This window comes from Nicotiana tabacum, chromosome 2 (assembly GCF_000715075.1).
Source record: "Nicotiana tabacum cultivar K326 chromosome 2, ASM71507v2, whole genome shotgun sequence".
NCBI classification, from domain to species: Eukaryota; Viridiplantae; Streptophyta; class Magnoliopsida; order Solanales; family Solanaceae; genus Nicotiana; species Nicotiana tabacum.
The window spans coordinates 86,730,002-86,751,562 of record NC_134081.1 but is presented as its reverse complement, the minus strand read 5'-3'; positions in this window follow the sequence as shown (position 1 = coordinate 86,751,562).

Here is a 21,561-nt window from a genome sequence, read left to right as displayed (position 1 = left end):
CTAAGGTTAGGTCTGTTACTTACTGAGTACATGTGGTCGGTTATACTCATACTATACTTCTGCAACTTGTGTTCAGATTGTTGGCTGCTGATATTGTTGTGTTCGATGGGAGCTGGTTTGAAGACGTACTTGTATCTCGGTTGTAGCCGCCTCTTGTTCGTGGTAGCCTTAGATCTATAAAACACTATTTACGTACCTTTCAAACAAACTGTGTATTTATTTCATTTCAGCTTTGTAAACTCTATACTTAGATGCTCATGATTTGTACTACCAGTCCTTGGGAAATGTAAAATAATTCAGTAAATTACTATAGTTTATTTGCCTTGTTAATATCATTGGAATTGGATAGTTACTAGTTGGCTTACCTAGCGGGTTGGGTTAGGTGCCATTACGACTAGTGTATTTGGGGTCGTGACAAGGTGGTATCATAGCTCTAGGTTCATAGGTTCTACAAGTCATGAGCAAGTTTCTAGTAGAGTCTTGTGGATCGGTATGATGACGTCCATACCTATCTTCGAGAGGCTACTGGACATTTAGGATATACTTCCCATCTTTATTTCTTCATTGTGCGGCATTGATTCAGCTTGAAACGTAACTCTTTGAATTCCTTCCACGCATTCGTATGCGCACATGAGTGCTCGATATCAATTGTGCATCGACGGCATGTGATTCCATGGTTGAGGTGTGAGATGTAATTTTGGCATGCTGATGATGGGACAGTCGGAGGACTTGAGGCTGGGTTTTGATGGTAGCCTGAGCACAGAGATTTCGGTTGTGTGAGCACGTGTTTTTGGGACTTATATGTCCGGTGGTGTCCCTGTTAGTGGAATTTAGGATTGGATGACTATGTGGTGAGTATGATGTAACTGCGAGATGTATTCAGATTGTTCGAATATGACGAGAAGAGTTTACTTTAGATGTAGCAAGGACTATTGGGTGTTTGATTTCTGTCTTGATTTGGCGTATGACCTCGAGTTATGGGTGTGTTAAAGGACCTCTTATGTTGTTTAGTTGCGGAGTGAAGTAGATTTTCATGTCATGCTATGAGTTTAGACTCATGAAGATTAAGTGATTGCATAATACTTATGACTGTGGAAGAGTATAGAGAGATGTCAGTTTGAGGCAAAGCAGGTGGGTTACCTCCGCGAGGTGTCCTGAGGTTGTGTGATCCCTATGATGTTTTGTAGAGAGTTATCTTTTACCAGAGAATGATATATGTTGCAATTTGAGTTTGGATCGCTTGTGGAAGTTGGCTTGACTATTACAAGGGTGAATGCGAGATTTGCAGATAATTTGAAGTATTAGATGGTGGTTTGCGTTACAGGAGCTCACGAAGGATTTAGTTGAATCTCACTGCGGCATTATGGCACTAATAGAGTATGGGCATTGTGAGTTATTGTGTGTTTTGATCTATGACTTAGAGCCAAGTGGGGGAATCTGCTATCGATGAGTTGATTGCACGATTATGTGTTGTATTGGTTTCAGTTTGAGGTATATTGGTGAATCAGTTATGACTGTAGGGGTTGAGATTAAGGATGACTCGAGTAAGGGAATTTCTGGATACGAGTTGTATTACACTCTATGGGTATATGGGAATCATGGAATGATTGAGTGGTTAGTCGTGAAGGATGTAGTGTGCATGGAGTAGGAATTTGCTCGGTTTCTTAGGAGTGCGGGTTACTCCCTTGGGTGTTGGTGTGCTAATGGGGCACATGCCGTTTCTGTCTGTTTGGTCGGTTTAATTGAGATTTGAGAAGAGTGGATGATTCTCGATAATGGTTCTAATGGATTCAAGATTTAAATGTAGCTATTTGGAATTTTTAAGATTTGTATATGGCTAGAAACTGAGAGTTACATTGGACGGTGTCGAGACTTGTGGCATTTTCATATCATTGGAGATTATGCATTTCAGTATCAAGAAGGTGAAGGAAACAGTTTTAGGTTCACATAAGGTCTCTTTAGAGTGGGTGTCTCGGTTGTGGTGCTTCGGGGTGCTTAAGAGGGAAGTCAGCGGCTTATGGGCCTTAGGGCATTGTGGTTTTATACTAGGGTCTCTTGTGTGGTGAATTTTGGTTAGGGATCGTGATGTTCTAGCAAGGAGAAGTATCAATTTGAAGGCAATTTGGAAAGGACTTAGAGAGATAGGATAGCTTGGTAGTAGGTTGGATCAGCACAGTGATGGGTATGATCGATTCTTTGGATATTATGACGTGGCTAGTCTCTACAGGTGTTTTGTGGCAATGCTCTTGGGTTTTAGCGACCTGCGTGGCTGGGTTGAGTTAGAGAGATTCGGTTTTGATAGCTTGGTTATGTGCAAATGGGTTTCGAAGAGTTCTCAAGGTTTTTACCACGGTTTGAGGGGTATATTTCCTACTAGCGTGAGGAGCATGTGATGTATAGTGAATTTCTCCTGGATGAAATCAAATGGAAGGTCCTTGGCTACTTGAGTATGTAGTTGTTTGTGACTCGGAGTGGACTATGAAGTTCTCGTATTTTATTTTCATATGATGGCATGGTATATGCGGTGTGTTGTGTGGGATTGAGATTTACGTGAGCGAGATCACAGTTTAGTTTTGAAGGGAAGGTCATAAAATCTGTAGGTAGCATGGGCGGTTTCAGATGACTAGGTAAATGATATTATTATTTGGTATGGCTTGATGAGAGTATACATTTCAGAAAGGGCAATGTGTTTTAATGTATGGATACTTCACTGGTATTGCGGTACTCTCCTGGTTGATCGACTGCTGATATTTAAATTTTGCTATGTAGCACGGAAGAATTTTAGAAGTATTCCTCATGGGATGATCGTGTATGAGAGATGTGTTAGACATTCTAGCGGTGGAGTCGGGATCAGATATATTGATTCGTGTGTTCTATGGATTTAGAGACTAGGAGTTCTCAGGATATAGATTGTTTCATGGTTGTGGACTGTGAAGTCATGGACGAAGCTAGCCAGATGATAGTATGTGTTATGATTCAGTCAATTGTTGACTTTTGGAGGTTTATTTATCTTTTCATGGGTGTCCACAGTCGATTTGGGGGTTCATTGGAAAGCCCAATTAGGATGTGTATTCTATACCGAGTCGGATTGGTTGGCTCCATAGTGCTATTGTTGAGGGATGTGCCATTCGGTTGTTGCTGAGCTAATTCATGTTCTGAAATTTTCTGTGAGTTGCTCTTCTATGCTACGAGGAGTTGTGATTCGTTGGTTTTAGGCACACATAGTGCGGTTCTAATGTGCTCTTATAGCGAAATTTGAACGAGATGAGTATTTGGGTATTGCACGATTGAGGGCATATTGGTTATGTTTTTTTTCTGGGTTTTGTGTGGTATTGTGTCATCTGATTCTCCGTGATTATGGTAATGCACTTTGGGTACTTGATGTCGAATTTCACGTGGTTATTGATTTTGAGCAGGGTGGCTCGAGGTATATGATATGGACCGGCATTTAGATGAAGTCGCGCATTGCAGCGGAGTTATGTTGAGGTATGAACCTTTGTGTTAAAGTCGGTTGATGCTTTTACGGTGTGTGATGGGTTCTTATCATTGCGTGGTGGTGGTACCCGTTGAACTTGCGGGACAGTTCTCTTGATTGAGTCATTTTCGCTATTGAGTACATTTGGATTGTTGCTTATTGGTGCATGGATTGCACGGTTCATGGCTCTAGGTAATATTGGTGTTGCGTATCAGTAGAGTAGTTAGTATTCGATAAGATTAATTCGTCTCATCTAGGATGGGTTCTATCGGATTTATTGCAGTATATTTTGAAGGGTAATATCGGAAGTCGGCTTAGAAATTGGCTATAGTTCTTGTTGAAGGAGAGGGAGCTCCACGACTTGTTGATTTGATGAACGGTTATGAGTTTCTGCGTGTTCTTTCATTATCGGCAGTGTACAAAGGTTTTAGAATGAGGTTTTGTTAGGTATGAGGTTTATTACCGGGATTGGGTTGTTCTGAGCAGTTACTGTGATCGGAGATTTTGCTATGGGTATTTGAGTTATGTGGTATATCCTATGATTGTAGCTTAGGTTATGGTTGTGGTTTGGTACAGCTTGTTCAGACTTATACATTGTGTAGGTTTGCGAGATTCAGATCTTATAAGAAATTTTGGATGTTGGAAATTTGGATTCTAAGGCTTATGGGCTAGGTTGAATTGAGAAATTTTAGTTATGTTGCATTATCGGACCTATATGGGATAGGGTGACGTGGGATCACACCCGGGTATGTGCATGGTAAGGTTATACGGCGGTTTGATCGTTTTGGGGACAACTCTTGGCACGTTCGAGGACGAACGTATGTTTAAGTGGGAGAGAATGTAATGACCCGACCGCTAGTTTACGGGCATGAGTAGCTCCGTATGATGGATTATGAATTATGTCAATTGTTGGAATTAGTTTTCAGGTTATTCAGAATCGGTTTGGAAGAATGAATTTCATTGTTGAAGCTTTAAGTTGAAAGAGTTGACCAAGTTTGACTTTTTATGAATTTGACTCCGGAACAGACTTTTGATGGTTCTTTTGGTCCGATGGTGATTCTAGACTCGGGCGTATGCCCGTATTTGCATTTGGATGTTCCTAGAAGGTTTCGGCACAAGTTGGCGAAAATTGGAAATTTGAATGTTTGGAAAGTTCATAAGTTTGACCAGAAGTTGACTTTGAGGATATCGGATTCGGATTGTGGTTCCGGGAATTGGAATAGCTTCTTCATATCATTTAGGACTTGAGTGCAAAATTTGGGTTCATTCTGGGATGATTTGATATGTTTCGGCACGAGTTATGGAATTGAAAGTTCAAAGTTCATTTAAGTATGATTTGAGGTGCGATTCATCATTTCGAAGTTGTTATCTGTGTTTTGAGGACTCGATTAAGTCTGTGTTATGTTATGGGACTTGTTGGTATGTTTGGACGGGGTCTCGAGGGGCTCGGGTGAGTTTCAGATAGGTTTTGGTTGTCTTGCGCTCGTTTTTTATGTTTCGACGTTGTTTCTTCAAGCATAAATGGTATCACATTAAGCAAATGAGCTCTAATTTCTGTTTTAATTAAAGCATTAGCTCTGTATCGTAATTACGGAGCCATAGAAAAAAAGAATCGTCGAATATGGACATCGTATGAGGGAGTTATGCTCATTTTAGTGTCGGAGAAGAGAGCTGGTATTGGTGCTTTACAGTTGCGAAGTTGGGTCAGCATTTGTGACCCTGCAGGTGCAAAAAATGGTCCGCAAAAGCGTAAATGACAGCTGAAAAAACGCAGGTGCCGAGTTTTTATCGCAAAAGCGAAAATCCCTGTGTATAAAAAAATCACACTGCGTTCTTTTGGTATTTTGGGCATATCTTGAGTTCTAGAGCTCTGATAAAGGTGATTTTTGGGGCGTTATTCTCGTCTTTTCATGGGGTTCAGTATCCAACTACATTTTTTGTATTTTAATATGATCACAGAAGTTCATTTTTGAATTAATCCATATTTTGACTGGAGAATTGGGGGGTTTTATCAAAAGCTTTTCTAAAAAGAATAATTGAATTTTAAACATCGATCCGGAGTCGGATTGGGATTGGGCATTTTGGTTGATTTCGGGATTTTGATTCAAGATTTGATCTTTTACGATCGGGGTTGGTTCCTTTAGCATTGTTTGATATATTTGAGTTGTTTTTGGTTTGTTTCGAGCCGTTCGGCGGTCGGAACGCGCGGGATGACATTTTTGGAGCATCGCTTGGCTTGCTCGGTATTGGAATTGGCTTGTTCGAGGTAAGTAACTCTTCTAAACGTAGTGTTGAGGGTATGAAACCCCAAAATGCGTGTTATGTGATCGGTATTGAGGTGACGCACATGCTAGGTGTCGGGCGTGCACCAAGTGAATTGGGACTCTGTTGTTTACATGGCATTGTATAGTAGTCCTATTTTTTTAATATCCATGTTTTCGCCATGCGATAAAGTAAGTGAGCTGTCAATCATGCTAGATATCATGTTTAGGCTTTATGCCGATACTGTTAGGACCCATAGTAGTCATTCCTTGTTGTCATTTCACATATATCATTGATATTTCATACTCAGTAATATTCATGCATTCATATCCTATCTCAGTCTTAGTTGTTTTTTATTGATACATCATATCATTGTTGTCGGGATAGTTTCATGACATTGTGAGCCCGTAAGTGAGACTAGAGAGATTGATGACTAAGTGAGGCCCGGAGGGAGGGGCTGTTTGTGAGAATATTGATACTATAGCACGTGAGTTATCTGTGCATCACGTGAGTTATCCGTGCAGATCCATATATTGATATTATAGCACGTGAGTTATCCGTGCGGATTATAGCGCTTGGGCTGTAGAAGCCCCTCCGGAGTCTGTACACCCCCAGTGAGCGTAGTTGATTGTATTGAGGGATGAATCTTTCCTGGACTTGAATCTTGTCTGAAGCATTTATATACCTGGAGATGGATCTTCTCCATGGGGCCGGATTGGCCTTCCTCGATACTGAATGACAGATGGTCAGATGCATATATTCCGGGATGGATCTTCCTTAGGCCGTATGGGCCATATACAGTACCGAGTGGTTGAGCATGATGAGTGAAAAGTGTGAGACAGTGAGATTGAGTACTCTGAGAGTGTGAGTACGTAATTCATCTCTAAAATACATGACATTGGCATGCACACATGACATACAGGTATAGAGATGCATTTTTCCTCATGTTATACGATATCACTTCATTCATGACTTTTTACACACATTGATATGTGGGCATAGAGAGGTATTTTACACTTGTTATCTGGAAAAAAAATGAAACATATTATTTATTGTGGAAAGAATATTTGGAAAAATTACAGTTTTCAACCTTACTCGTATTTTTGGCATTTTCGGTAAAAGATTTGGATTCTCACTGAGATACTTGAAAAGCATGACTATTTTCTGGAACTGTGAACGAGCTGAGCATTTTTACTTCTGAGATACCTCTTTTATTACTTATATTTATGATGTTATGAACCGTTGTGAGATATTGGTATTGAACCCGACTTTGTGTTAGCTCGTCACTGCTTCCAACCTAAGGTTAGGTCTGTTACTTACTGAGTAGATGGTGTCGGTTGTACTCATACTAGACTTCTCCACCTTATGTGCAGATTGTTGGCAGCTGATATTGCTGTGTTCGATGGGAGCTGGATTGAAGATGTACATGTGTCCTGGTTGTAGCTGCCTCTTATTCGTGGTAGCTTTAGATCTATAAAACTCTATTTACGTACCTTTCAAACAGACTGTGTATTTATTTCATTTCAGCTTTGTAAACTCTATTCTTAGAAACTCATGATTTGTACTACCAGTCCTTGAAAAATGTATAAAAATTCAGTAAATTACTATCGTTTATTTGCCTTGTTAATATCATTGGAATTGGATAGTTACTAGTTGGCTTACCTAGCAGGTTGGGTTAGGTGACATCACGACTAGTGGATTTGGGGTCATGACAATACTACAGGCAGACCTCTCTATAACAGCATCCCTATATAACACTTCTCTATAAAAGCCAAGCTTTTTCGGAATCAATTTTTATGTTATGCTATAATATATGTTCTCTATAACAGCACTTCGCTATAACATTCAAAAATATTCGGAACAAACGAGACTATTATAGAGAGGTTTGACTATAGTAAATTAATACGCGTTTCGCACGGTTGTTCGGGAAGAACTCAAATGACTTTAAGAAAATATTTTCTTTTTTGAGTTTTATTGAAAAAATAAAATATAGTGGGAAATAGTAAATTACATTCTTCTATAAATAAATCAGGCGTACTAATATTATACCAATGATAATTTAGCCAAGTAGAACAATGAAAGAAAAAGCACAAATTTGCTTTTAAATCCTTTTTGAATGAGAATTTACGGTAGAATCCAAATAAAACTATTCGCCCATCACACAATATCACTATTCAATACTTCTAAGTTACTATCAAATCTGGAAATTCTGATTTCACATTTATTTCCTGAATTTAACAACAAAATCTATTGATTGGAGAGAAAATAAAGAAAAATGGTCAACTACCAAAACCAAAAAGGGAAAATCAAAAGTTTAATGAGAGGAAAGAAAAGTAGAGTTTCTATTAATATTACATCTCGTTTAATAGTCAATTTAATTTGAATATTTTACTCATCAATTTGCTCTAAAAAATTTCTCCAGGTAAAAAGGGTTAGATTTCAATTAGAGTTTTCTATTAATATTTTACTTTAGTTCTTCTAATTCTAGGATAATATAAGGCAAAGGAAATTATCTTCTACTAATTTTAGAATTGTATTAACCGCTGCTAGAAACTTTACAATTCTTATATGATTATTCTTACTATATTGCACTGTAGCAGATATATTTAGTTGATTTTCTCAAATAGTAATTCCATTATATATATTTTTATAAATAAATTTATATGCTTTAGAGTAAATGGTTTTTTGGTGGATATTTAGTTTTTATTTAATTTTATTATTTGAAATTAAATTTTTATACATGTAATATAAGATCTATAAAAGAAAAACAAAGTTAATCAAAGTAGAAAAATGAATTAATCAGAGTAGGAAAAAATATAAAAACAAACAATGCTAAATTTGCGTGTTCTAAGATAGAATTGAACTAAAAAAGTTCATGTTGTACTTTTGATTTTCTTTATTTTATTTGAAATCTAATTTTTATACACATGATATAAGATGTGTTTTTGTTATCCCAAATTCTCAAAGTTATTTTAAGGAAAACAAAATTAATCAAAGTAGAAAAGAATAAAAGAACAAACAATGCCAAATTTCCGTGTTAAGACAGAATCGAACAAAATATAATTCATGTTGTAGTTTTCAATTTCACTCTTCTATTGTTCTTTATTACACTCCAAAAAGTTTAGAATTTTTTCGCAATATTGTGATACCTATTAAAACTTTTTGTCTTGTAGCTAGTACTAATATAAACATATTTTAAATTCTTCACATCCCATATATTCACCGGAAGGTTTTACTATAACTATGCATTACTCAATTCTTTTTTAGAGACAAAAGCTTCGCTCACTAAATAAAAAATCAAGCAAGAAAAGAGATGGGAAAGGAAAAAAGAAAAAGGAGGAAAATAAGAAACTATTTAATATTCCTTTCTATTTCTTGTGAAATTAGACTTGTACGTGAAGCCTATTTTTTATTTCCTCGCAAGAAAATTCAGCTCAACCAAAACTCCCCTCAAAATGCTAATTTTGAAACAACGCTAACAATATCTTCAAAAATTAAATAATCCAAATCCAACAAAATTAACCTCCAAAGACAACCAAACCTAAAAGTACTAAACAGTGAAATTACAATAGATATAACACCAGAGGTTAACATGTTAAGCACAATAGATATTTCAATTTTCAATAATTCAAGGAGAAAAAGGCCTCAAACACAAAGCACTATACTTCCAACTAACATCAATGAGAATAGGAAAACGAAAATGTATAAAGGAAAAAAAAGAAAGGGAGAAGGCAAAAAGTTGGCGTGGCAGCGATAAAAAATTAATCTTTGAGATGCGTCTTCACAGCCTTCGGCTTCTTATCCGCTAAAGTTATATTACCGGAAGGTTTCTCCGACATTGACTCTTCTCAGACTTTTGCCTATCTTGAGGGCTTTGGATTTTACGGAGAGATTAGAAAAAACACATTCTAAGAAAATGGAAACATAGAAGGAAGAGAGAGGGATTTGTGGAAAAGAAATAAATAGAGTAATAATGAGGAAAAAGAAAAGTAAGGAAGAAAGAGGGATTTGAGGAAAAGGAATTAATGTAGTAATATGAGGATGAAGAAAACGGAAGAAAGAGAGATTAAATGGGATTTGATGAATAGAAATAAATGGAGTAATAATGAGGATAAAGATATATTTGTTGGCAGTTTTTTTGACAGAAAATAAGAAAAATGTTCAAAATTCTGAGAAAAAAAGATAAATTGTCATACTGGTTAAAGAGGCATGCCACATATAGATATATAAATTGTCCTGCCTGAGCAAAACCATGCTCGCTATAACTAACACAGTGAAGAGAGTAGAAAAGTATTTGTACACAAATGTCTATCAACAGTTACAGCCAAATACCCTAGCAAAGCCATGCTCACTATAAGGATTTTTCCCAACTCAAATAGTGCTAAACCATATACTTGAGCAAAATCATTCTCACTATTGAGAATATTCCAATTCAAACAGTGAAGAGTAGAAAAGTTTGAACAGTAAATTTTATACGCAAATTGCTACCAACCGTTAAACCATATATTTGAGCAAAGCCATGCTCACTATAAAATTTTCTCCCAACTCAAACAGTGAAGAGAGTAGAAAATTTTGAGCAGTAATTGTTTACACATATTGTTCTACCAGCGAGTAGTAGCAACTAAACCATATACTTGATCAAAACCAAAACTTGTTGTATACGGTCAAAACCGTTTTCAACCTTCGTACGATTGGTGAAGATGGACCAAAACGTATCTTCATAATATCGAGGTGAAATTAGCACGAACAAGCTTCGAGTTTCGGAGTCAGATTAAACACGGAGCTCGACGCCATTATCGAGCTCGAGTCCAAATCGAACTATACTGAGAAGCGACGGAATCGAGTTTAAGAGTCAGAGGCCAACCAATACCGAACCCAAGTCAATATCGGACCCCGAGTCGGCATCGAGCTCAAACCCGCATCGAGCTCTAAAACCAATACCGACCAATACCGAGTCCGATCAAGATCGAGCTCATAGACAAGAACCGTTACAGCCGCACTAAGGGAGAGAATCTCGGCGGGAATTAGGGAAAAATTGATTTATCATGGGTTCCCCACTATGTATTTTTAATTATATCTAAAGTAGAATCGCCCCACTATAAAAGGGATGGCTATATTTCTGTAAAGGATGAAGTTTGGCATACATTGTAACTCAGATATCATACACTCCCATATTGAAGAATTATCCTTTTTTAGTTTCATAGATTGATTTATCTTGCTTAATCCATAAATCATCCTCTTTTCAACTTTGCTTATTTTTCATCCTTTACAAGTCAATATTCGATATTTCTATTTACTCTTACGATTTGTGTTAAATTATATAACATACCCTTAGAACTACGTACAAATTCAACTATATCCGTTTTTTCGGGTAAACAGTTTGGCGCCCACCGTGGGGCTAAGGATAATAGTGATTATTTGATACGAATCTGCAAAAATACACAATTTTACGCTTGTTTTCGGAAGTATCTTTGATTTCGGATTAGCAACGACGAGTTCTCAATTAAATGGCTTTACCTATCGACATCGAAGTTGGCCTTCAAGGTGAGAACAACAACTTGACGCCCAGGGCCGAAAGGCCACTTGTCGACGCCATTGGAGCTCGAGTCGAAGTACCGTTAGACGTTAATTCGCATATGGCCATTGAGACAAACCAACGTTCTGAACCTGAAAATAGCATTCATGATGGTACTCGATCTGCAGCTCGAGACACCCATAACGTTGAGGAAAACGGAATCAGCTTGCGTATGATTTTCAAAATATTGCAAGCTCAACAGGTAGCGATAGCTCAGTTGCAGAGTCAAACCCAGATACCGAGCAGGCCGGAGCCCAGTCCACCCCGAGAAGTCACCCACAGAATGGAGCCAGCTATAGTAAGGTCAAATGAGCAAGAATCAGGGACTAATCCCAAAATTACTAAGATGTTCGAAGAACTGACCAAACGAATAGAGTCAGCAGAAAGGAGGATTGAGGCAAATGATAAAAGTCAATCAAATCCCGGGGGCACCACCAGTGTTGAAAGGGTTGGATTCCAAAAAATTCGTGCAAAAGCCTTTTCCACCAAGTGCAGCTCCAAAATCGATCCCCAGCAAATTTCGCATGCCCGAGATTCCTAAATATAATGGAACGACCGACTCCAACGAACACGTCACCTCTTACACATGTGCCATCAAGGGAAATGATTTAGAAGACGGTGAAATCTAATCCGTGATATTGAAAAAAATTTGGAGAGACCCACTCGAAAGGAGCAATGATTTGATATCGCAACCTACCACCAAACTCCATCGACTCATTCGCCATGTTAGCAGACTCTTTCGTAAAGGCACACGCAGGAGCGATAAAGATCGCAACGAGGAAATCGAACCTTTTCAAGGTAAGACAAAGGGATAATGAAATGCTGAGAGAATTCGTGTCCCGATTTCAAATGGAACATATGGAATTGCCACCGGTCACAGATGATTGGGCCGTTCAAGCTTTCACCCAAGGATTGAACGAGCGGAGTTCAGTAGCATCATGTCAGCTGAAAAAAAATTTGATCGAATATCCAGCTGTAACTTGGGCAGATGTGCACAACCGATATCAATCAAAGATCACGGTCGAGGACGACCAATTAGGTGCCCCTTCCGGTTCAATACATCCAAACAGGTCGATAGTTAAAAGCCAGAGGGACGTCGCCAAGGATTCAAGGTCGAACAGAGACCGATATCAACCATATACCGTAGATCGAAGGAACAATGGTTCAGAATGCAATTCCGCCCGGAAACAATCGAAGAAGTGATCGAGGACAGAATTCTCGGGGACTTATGAGCAAAAGTGGTTTTGACAAGTATGCCGATCCCCCAGAAGCACCTCGGCTATCGGAATATAACTTTAGCATCGATGCATTGGACATTTTGTCGGCAATCGGAAGGATCAAAGATACTAGGTGGCCCAGACCCATACAAACCGATCCTTCACAACGAAACCCGAATTTGATGTGCAAGTATCATGGCACGCATGGTCACAAGAGAGAAGATTGTAGGCAATTAAGGGAAGAGGTAGCCCGACTATTCAATGAGGGCCACCTTTGAGAGTTCCTCAGCGATCGAGCCAAAAATCATTTCAGAGAAAGGGACGCCAACAGGAAAAATGAATAGGAGGAACCCCAACATGTCATTCATATGATCTTCTATGGGGTCGACATTCCACAGGGACCCATATTCAAATGCACTAAGGTATCAATCACTAGGGAAAAATGAGCCCGATATTATGTGCCCGAAGGCACTTTATCGTTCAACAACGAAGAAGCATAAGGCATTTCTCAGCCCCACAACGACGCTTTGGTAATTTCTATCTTATTAAATAAAGTTCAAGTTAAGCGTGTTTTAGTGGATCCAGGCAGCTCGGCGAATATCATCCGATCAAGGGTCGTGGAGCAGCTCGGCATACAAAATCAAATCGTGCCCGCAGCTCTAGTCTTAAACAGCTTCAATATGGCCAGTGAAATAACTAAAGGGGAGATTACTTTACCGGTGAACGTGGCTGGAACCATTCAAGCTACCAAGTTCCACGTAATCGAGGGTGACATGAGGTACAATGCCCTGCTCGGAAGGCCTTGGATCCACAATATGAGGGCAGTCCCTTCGAGTCTTCACCAAATGATGAAATTTCCAACGTCGGACGGTGTAAAAATAGTATACAGGGAGCAGCATGTTGCAAAGGAAATGTTTGCGGTCGATGAGGTAACACCGATATCAACACTACCAACCTCGGAAAGGTCGAACATCGAAGGTAAACAGGAAGTCAAATAGCAATCACAGCCTCCAGCTTCGACCGAATCGAGGAAGCAGGAGGTAGAAGAAGAAGAGGAGGATTTTCTGACCCCTTGAACTTTTATCATTCCCGAAGATGCTGACGCCACCAAATCAACGGTCGAAGAACTGGAGCAGGTTATATTGATCGAGTACCTGCCCAAGCGAAAGGTATACCTGGGAACGGGATTAACCCCCGAGCTCAGGAAAAAGCTTATTCAATTTCTTATTGATAACATAGATTATTTTGCTTGGTCCCATTTAGACATAACAGGGATCCCATCGGATATAACGACGCATCGGCTAAGTTTGGACCCTAGGTTCAAACTGGTGAAGCAAAAGAGAAGACCTCAGTCCAAGGTAAAGCACGCATTCGTAAAGAACGAGGTAACTAAACTTCTCAAAATAGGGTCCATTCGGGAAGTAAAATATCCCGAATGGTTAGCCAATGTAGTTGTAGTCCCTAAAAAAGGGAACAAATTTAGAATGTGTGTAGATTATAAGGATCTAAACAAGGCGTGCCCCAAAGATTCTTTTCCGCTGCCTAACATCGATCGCATGATCGATGCCACGGCCGGCCATGAGATCCTTACTTTTCTCGATGCCTATTCCCGGTATAATCAAATCCAAATGAACCTGGAGGACCGAGAAAAAACTTCATTTATCACTAAATACGGAACATATTATTATAATGTAATGCCCTTCGGGCTAAAAAAAATACAGGAGCTACTTACCAATGCCTAATAAATAAAATGTTCGAGGAGCAAATAGGTAAATCGATGAAAGTTTATATTGATGACATGTTAGTTAAGTCCATCCGCGCAGAGTACCATTTGGCTCATATGCAGGAAACGTTCGAAATTTTAAAGAAATAAAACATGAAGCTCAGCAACGAGAAATGTGCTTTCGGGGTCGGTTCGGGCAAGTTCCTTGGCTTCATGGTATCAAATCGCGGGATCGAGATCAACCCCGATAAAATCAAGGCCATCGAAGACATCACCATCATAGACAGTGTAAACGTCGTGCATAGGCTAACCAGAAGGATAGCTTCCTTAGGCCGATTCATTTCGAAGTCGTTGGATCGAAGCCACCGATTTTTCTCTCTACTCAAAAAGAAGAACGATTCCGCCTGGACACCGGAATGCCAACATGCATTAGAGGAATTGAAGCAATACCTATCGAGCCCACCGCTGCTTCACACTCCGAAGGCAGATGAGAAACTTTACTTGTACTTGGCGGTATCGAAAATAGCAGTAAGTGGTGTCCTAGTTCGAGAAGAGCAAGGTACGCAATTTCCCGTTTATTATGTAAGTCGAACTTTAGGGGAAGCAGAAACTAGATATCCATACTTAGAGAAATTGGCACTTGCACTGATAAGCACCTCTAGAAAGTTAAGACCATACTTTCAATGTCACCCCATATGCGTATTAACCACTTACCCACTTCATAATATTTTGCACAAGCCCAAACTATCAGGCCGATTGGCCAAATGGGCCGTCGAACTCAGTGGGTACGATATCGAATATCAACCCCGGACGGCCATCAAGTCACAAATTTTAGCGGACTTCGTGGATGATTTCACGCCAACCCTCGTACCCGAAGTTGAAAAGGAACTCTTGTTGAAATCAGGTACATCATCGGGGGTATGGACCCTTTTCATAGACGGGGCTTCTAACGTAAAGGAGTCCGGGCTAGGCATCGTTTTAAAGCCGCCCAGGGGTAACACTATTTGGCAATCTATCAAAACTACTAGGTTTAGTAACAACGAGGCCGAGTATGAGGCCATGATTGCAGGTCTCGAGCTAGCTATAAGCTTGGGAGCAGAAGTCATTGAAGCCAAGTGTGACTCTTTATTGGTGGTAAATCAAGTAAACAAAACCTTCGAAGTTCGAGAGGATAGAATGCAAAGGTATTTGGACAAACTACAGGTAACTTTGCACCGTTTCAAAGAATGGACTTTACAGCATGTACCTCGAGAACAAAACAGTGAGGCCGATGCACTTGCAAATTTGGGGTCATCGATCGAGGAAGATGAGATCAGCTCGGGGACTGTCGTTCAACTCTCGAGATCCGTGATCGAGGAAGGTCATGCCGAGATAAACTCTACAAGCATAACCTGGGATTGGAGGAATAAGTATATTGAATACTTGGAGAACGGAAAGCTCCCATCGGACCCTAAATATTCGAGGACCCTACAAACCAAAGCTGCTCGATTCACATGGACTGCAGATGGAACATTATACTGAAGGACATTCGATGGACCATTGGAAGTATGCTTAGGACCAGGAGACACCGTCTATATCCTACGTGAGATTCACGAGGGCACTTGTGGAAATCATTCCGGTGTCGATTAATTAGTCCGAAAAATAATTAGAGCAGGATATTATTGGATCGATATGGACAAAGATGCAAAGGAGTTTGTTCGAAAATGTGATAAATGTCAAAGATTTGCACCGATGATCCATCAGCACGGAGAGCAACTTCACTCAGTCTTATCCACATGGCCATTCATGAAATGGGGAATGGATATCGTCAGCCCTCTGCCATCAGCCCCGGGTAAAGCTAAGTTCATTTTATTTATGACTGACTATAAATGGGTTAAAGCACAGGCGTTCGAGAAAGTGAGAGAAAGAGGTTATAGACTTCATCTAGGATCATATCGTATGTCGATTCGGTATACCCGCCGAAATAGTGTGTGACAATGGGAAATAATTTATCGGTAACAAAGTGACGAAATTCCTCGAAGACCACAAAATAAAAAGGATATTATCAACACCATATCACCCTAGTGGGAACGGACAGGCCGAATCGATGAACAAGACTATCATTCAAAACCTAAAGAAAAGTTTGAACGACGCTAAGGGGAAATGGAGAGAAATTCTACCCGAAGTTCTTTGGGCATATCGAACAACATCAAAGTCCAGTACGGGGGCAACCCCATTCTCCTTATTATATGGCTCCGAAGCCTTGATTCCAATCGAAGTCGGGGAACCCAGTGCCAGGTTTTGACATACAACAGAAGAGTCAAATCACGAGACTATGAACACTGACCTCAAATTATTGGATGAAAAACGAGAAGTCATTTTCTTCTGATTGGCCGCCCAAAAGCAGCGGATCGAAAGATACTATAATCAAAGAACCAATCTTCGCCATTTTAAAATCGGGGACTTAGTGTTAAGGAAAGTCACCCTCAACACCCAAAATCCAAATGAAGAAAAACTGGGTCCAAACTGGGAAGGACCGTATCAGGTAGTCGAAATCGTCAGTAAAGGATCCTACAAGCTCGGTATTGTAAACGGCAAACAACTACGAAGCAATTGGAACATGTCGCACCTAAAATGATACTACTGCTAAGGTACGATCCTCCCATGTTCGTTTATATTTCAAAAACTAACCTTAGGCCTAGCGTTGCACTCTTTTTCCTTAGACCGATTTTATCCGAAATGAGATTTTCGGTAAGGTTTTCAATGAGGCAACCATTGATCGTGCTAACTCAAAACAATTCAACAGTATTTGAGGCCTCTTTACAATAAACCTCGAATACTGGGGGGCATTACCCTCGAATATATCAAGTTCGATTATCAAGTTCGAAGCAAGAAAGTTACTTCATGACAACAGGGTTTCGATAGGAAAACTTGTAAGAGCCAAATGGTCAAAACGAACCATGCTCATGTAGTTTGCTCGATCCCTGGTACAGAACATAAACACATGTATAATGACATAAAGAGAATTTCTTACTGATATCTTAGAATCCATCCTTTATTTCGTGATCTATTATGCAAACAAGCTTAAGGGCCGACCATTACCCCATAAATCGGGGAATGCCAACCGAAAAATCAACGAGATCAAGTCCCACTAAGCCTACGAACTACACTACTTCGAGTTCGAGCAATCACTCACTCGATTACTAAGCCTAAGGGCTACCCTTACTTCGAGTTCGAGCAATCACTCACTCAACCATTAAGCCTAAGGGCTACTCTTATTTCAAGTTCGAGCAATCACTCACTCGACCGCTAAGCCTACGAGCTACATCAGTTCGAGTTCGAGCAAGTACTCAGTCGACTACTAAGCCTACGGGCTACTTTTATTTCGAGTTCGAGCAAATACTCACTCAATCACTAAGCCTACGGGCTATATCATTTCAAGTTCGAGCAAATACTCACTCGACTACTAAGCCTACAGGCTACATTATTTCGAGTTCGAGCAAGTACTCACTCGACCAATAAGCCTACGGGCTACTCTTATTTCGAGTTCGAGCAAGTACTCACTCGACCACTAAGCCTACGGGCTACATCATTTTGAGTTCGAGCAAATACTCACTCGACTACTAAGCCTATGGGCTACATCATTTCAAGTTCGAGAAAGTACTCACTCGACCACTAAGCCTACGGGCTACATCATCTCGAGTTCGAGCAAATACTCACTCGACTACTAAACCTACGGGCTACTCTTATATCGAGTTCAAACAATCACTCACTCGACCATTAAGCCTAAGGGCTACTCTTATTTCGAGTTCGAGCAATCACTCACTTGACCACTAAGCCTATGGGCTACATTATTTCGAGTTCGACCAATAAGCCTACGGGCTACATCATTTCGAGTTCGAGAAAGTACTCACTCGACCACCAAGCCTACTCGCTACATCATCTCGAGTTCGAGCAAATACTCACTCGACTACAAAGCCTACGAGCTACTCTTATATCGAGTTCGAGCAATCACTCACTCGACCACTAAGCCTAAGGGCTATCCTTAATTCGAGTTCGAGCAATCACTCACTCGACCATTAAGCCTAAGGGCTACCCTTATTTCGAGTTCGAGCAATCACTCACTCGACTACTAAGCCTACGGGCTACCTTATTTCAAGTTCGAACAAACTCGACCAATAAAGCCTAAGGGCTACCTTACTTCGAGTTCGAGCAAGCACTCACTCGGTTATAAAGGCTACAAGGTCCGAATTCGATCAAACGACCTAAAGCCTCGAACTTATGAAAACTTTCATAAAGCATGAATGAAACAAAATCTTTACAAGGCAGAAAATAAAACAGAGAAAAAGGGAAAGGAAAAGACCTTTATATATATATATATATATATATATATATATATATATATATATATATATATATATATATATATATATATATACACACACAAGAGTGCTTACAAAGCCCGAACAGGGCCCTACACAAGAAAATAGGAAAAACTCTAAGTCTCCTAGTTATCTCCCAGGGCGGTCTCTTCTCTATCGGGCTCTTCCCCACTCTCGGACCCACTCTCGCTCCCATCATCATCATCATCGTCATCATAGGAATCCAAGGCTTCAGCATCGGCTTTGAGCTCCTTAGCCCTTTTTATCTCTTCAGTGAGATCGAACCCTCGAGCATAGATCTCCTCGAGGGTCACCCTCCGAGATTGGCATTTGGTAAGTTCAGCAACCCAATGTGCTCGAGTTTTAGCGGTCTCGACTGCCTCTCTTGCTTGTACCTGAGCAACTTCAGCATCATCTCTATAGACGACCACGAATGCATCTGCATTGGCCATTGCTTTTTCGATGTCAGATTTGGCAAGTTCGGGGGCCAACCGAGCCTCAAGCTCCTCTATTTTTCTTGCTTGAACCGAGCTCCTCTTCTTCATGCTTTGAAGTTAGTTTTCGGCCAATGATAATTGGGCTAGAGTAGTTTCTTTTTCTGCGGCAATACGGTCCATGCCATCTTTCCATCCCAAGGTCTCCGACCTTATCATATCGACCTCCTCACGAAGCTTTCCAATCACCTCAAGCTTCTGCTGCAACTGTGAGATCGAAATATTAGCCACCGTTCCATAAGCGAGCCCATGGGTTTTTAAGATTACCATTACCTACTCGGTCAGGTCGGTCTGGTCTTCCCAATCACCTCAAGCTTCTGCTGCAGCTGTGAGATCGAAATATTAGCCACCGTTCCATAATCGATCCCATGGGTTTTTAAGATTACCATTACCTACTCGGTCAAGTCGGTCTGGTCTTGTTGAGCCTTGGCCAATTCAGCTCGGAGGTCCTTGATTTCTTCTTCCCTTTGTCCGAAGAGGAGTCTAAGGGTGTTCCTTTCCTCCGTGACCCGTCGGAGTTCGGCCTCGTACCGACACAGCTCAGCTCGAGACCGAGAACATGCTTCTCGATAAACCGCTGTGGCCTACGAAGAAAGAAGAAAATAAGTTAGAAAAGAATAGCAAACGTGAAAGTGGTATCAACGAAGGGAGTTAGAGCTTACCCGATTCAAAGCTTGTTGCACTTCACAGAAAAGGCCTGACATATCGCTAGGGCCAGCAACATCCACGACACCAGTAAACAAATCACGGAAGGGGTCTTCCCCTTCTTGAGACCGGTGTACCTCGAGGGCCCCCAAAGCTTGGGCTTCTCGAATCGCCCCTTCGGAAAAAGTAGGGAGAGTGGGCAAGTCTCCGATTACTATTGCCCCAAGTAACTCGCTTGGGGCGTTCTCCTCAGTTTGGAGAGCTTCAGGGCTGGCCTCTTCAGATATACCCACCGTTTGTTGACTTCGGTGGGAAGCATCCTCTATCTCTAATGATTCGGGGACTCTGCCCGAATATTTCTCCGATATCCCCTCAGTTCGAGGCGGAGCTTCATAAACCACCATCGATCCAGCTGCCTTTGGAGCATCGATGGTTTTCTTCACTCGGGCCACCAGTACGAACCCGTCAACTTCTTTTTCTTCTTCATCTTCATCCCTTAAACACCGAACGAATTCTTCGGTCAGAGGGATAATTTTCCTCATCGGCCTATGAGTTGTCCTTCTCTTGGGTTCTGGATCCTCGGAAGTGGAGGCCCGTTTTCTCTTATTGTCCTTGTCGGTTTCGGAGCCGGGGCCGAAGTCTCTTCCTTACCGGACGGGGCCTCATAACCGCATCTTTGCCCAAGCCTACACACAAGAAAATTAGTTAAGTATATGGAAAACATTCTATTCGAACCAACAAAGGCATGAAAAAAAGGCTTACCATGATTTTTTACCTCCCATCGGCCGATCACGCCACGAGCGCTCGACGTATACAGAAGTCGAAGCCAGGGCATGTACCCAGCTCTTAAGGTCGGGAACAACATCGGGCATCCAAGCAACCGCTATATCACAAAAAAAAAATCGGTGAGAAAGAGACAAAGGAACAAAGAAATAAGAGCTAACATTCGAAATATACTTATGATTCATGTTCCACTCCTCAGGGAATGGCATCTGCTCGGTCGGGATCAGATCGGAGGTCTTCACCTGAACGAACCTGCCCATCCAACCCCGATCCTTGTCCTCGTCTATGGTCGAGAAGAGCACTTTGTTAGCCCGGCGCAGGAGTTTTATTAGCCCACCTCGATAGAGGCGGGGGCTGTACAATCTGATAAGGTGGTCGAGGGTGAAAGGCATCCCCTCGATCCTGTTCACAAAAAAGCGGATCAGAATAACGATCCACCAAAAGGAAGGATAGATTTGGCCTAGGGTTATTTGGTATTGGCAGCAAAAATCGATAACGACAGGGTCGGGGGGGCCCAATGTGAAAGGGTAAGTATACACACTTAAAAACCCTTTCACATAAATAGTAATATCTTCTTCGGGAGCCGGGATTATCACTTCTATTTTCTCCCAGTTACAATCTTTTCTCAGCTGCTCGTGGTGTCCCTTAGTTATCGAGCACATATACCTCGATACTGGTTCGCATCGACCAGGAACCGACGAGGCTTTATCAACCTTAAAATCGGAGGTAAGAACACACACCCCGAGAACACACTCCCCAGGTCGTGGTTCCACCGGTGTTTTGACGGCGGCAGACTGTGAAGAAGAAGCTTTTTCTTTGTGAGGAACGATTTTTGATGTTTTCGCCATTTTGGATTTAAAAATCAAAAAAAGAAGGAGATAACAAAGATCTGATGTTTTAAAGAAAGATTTTGCAGTAAAAATCACAAAAGAAAGATTTTACAGTGAAAAATAACAGATTTACAGATGAACTCAGAAGATGCAAGAAAAAACTTTAGAGAATTTGGAGATTGGAGATGTAAAAGTG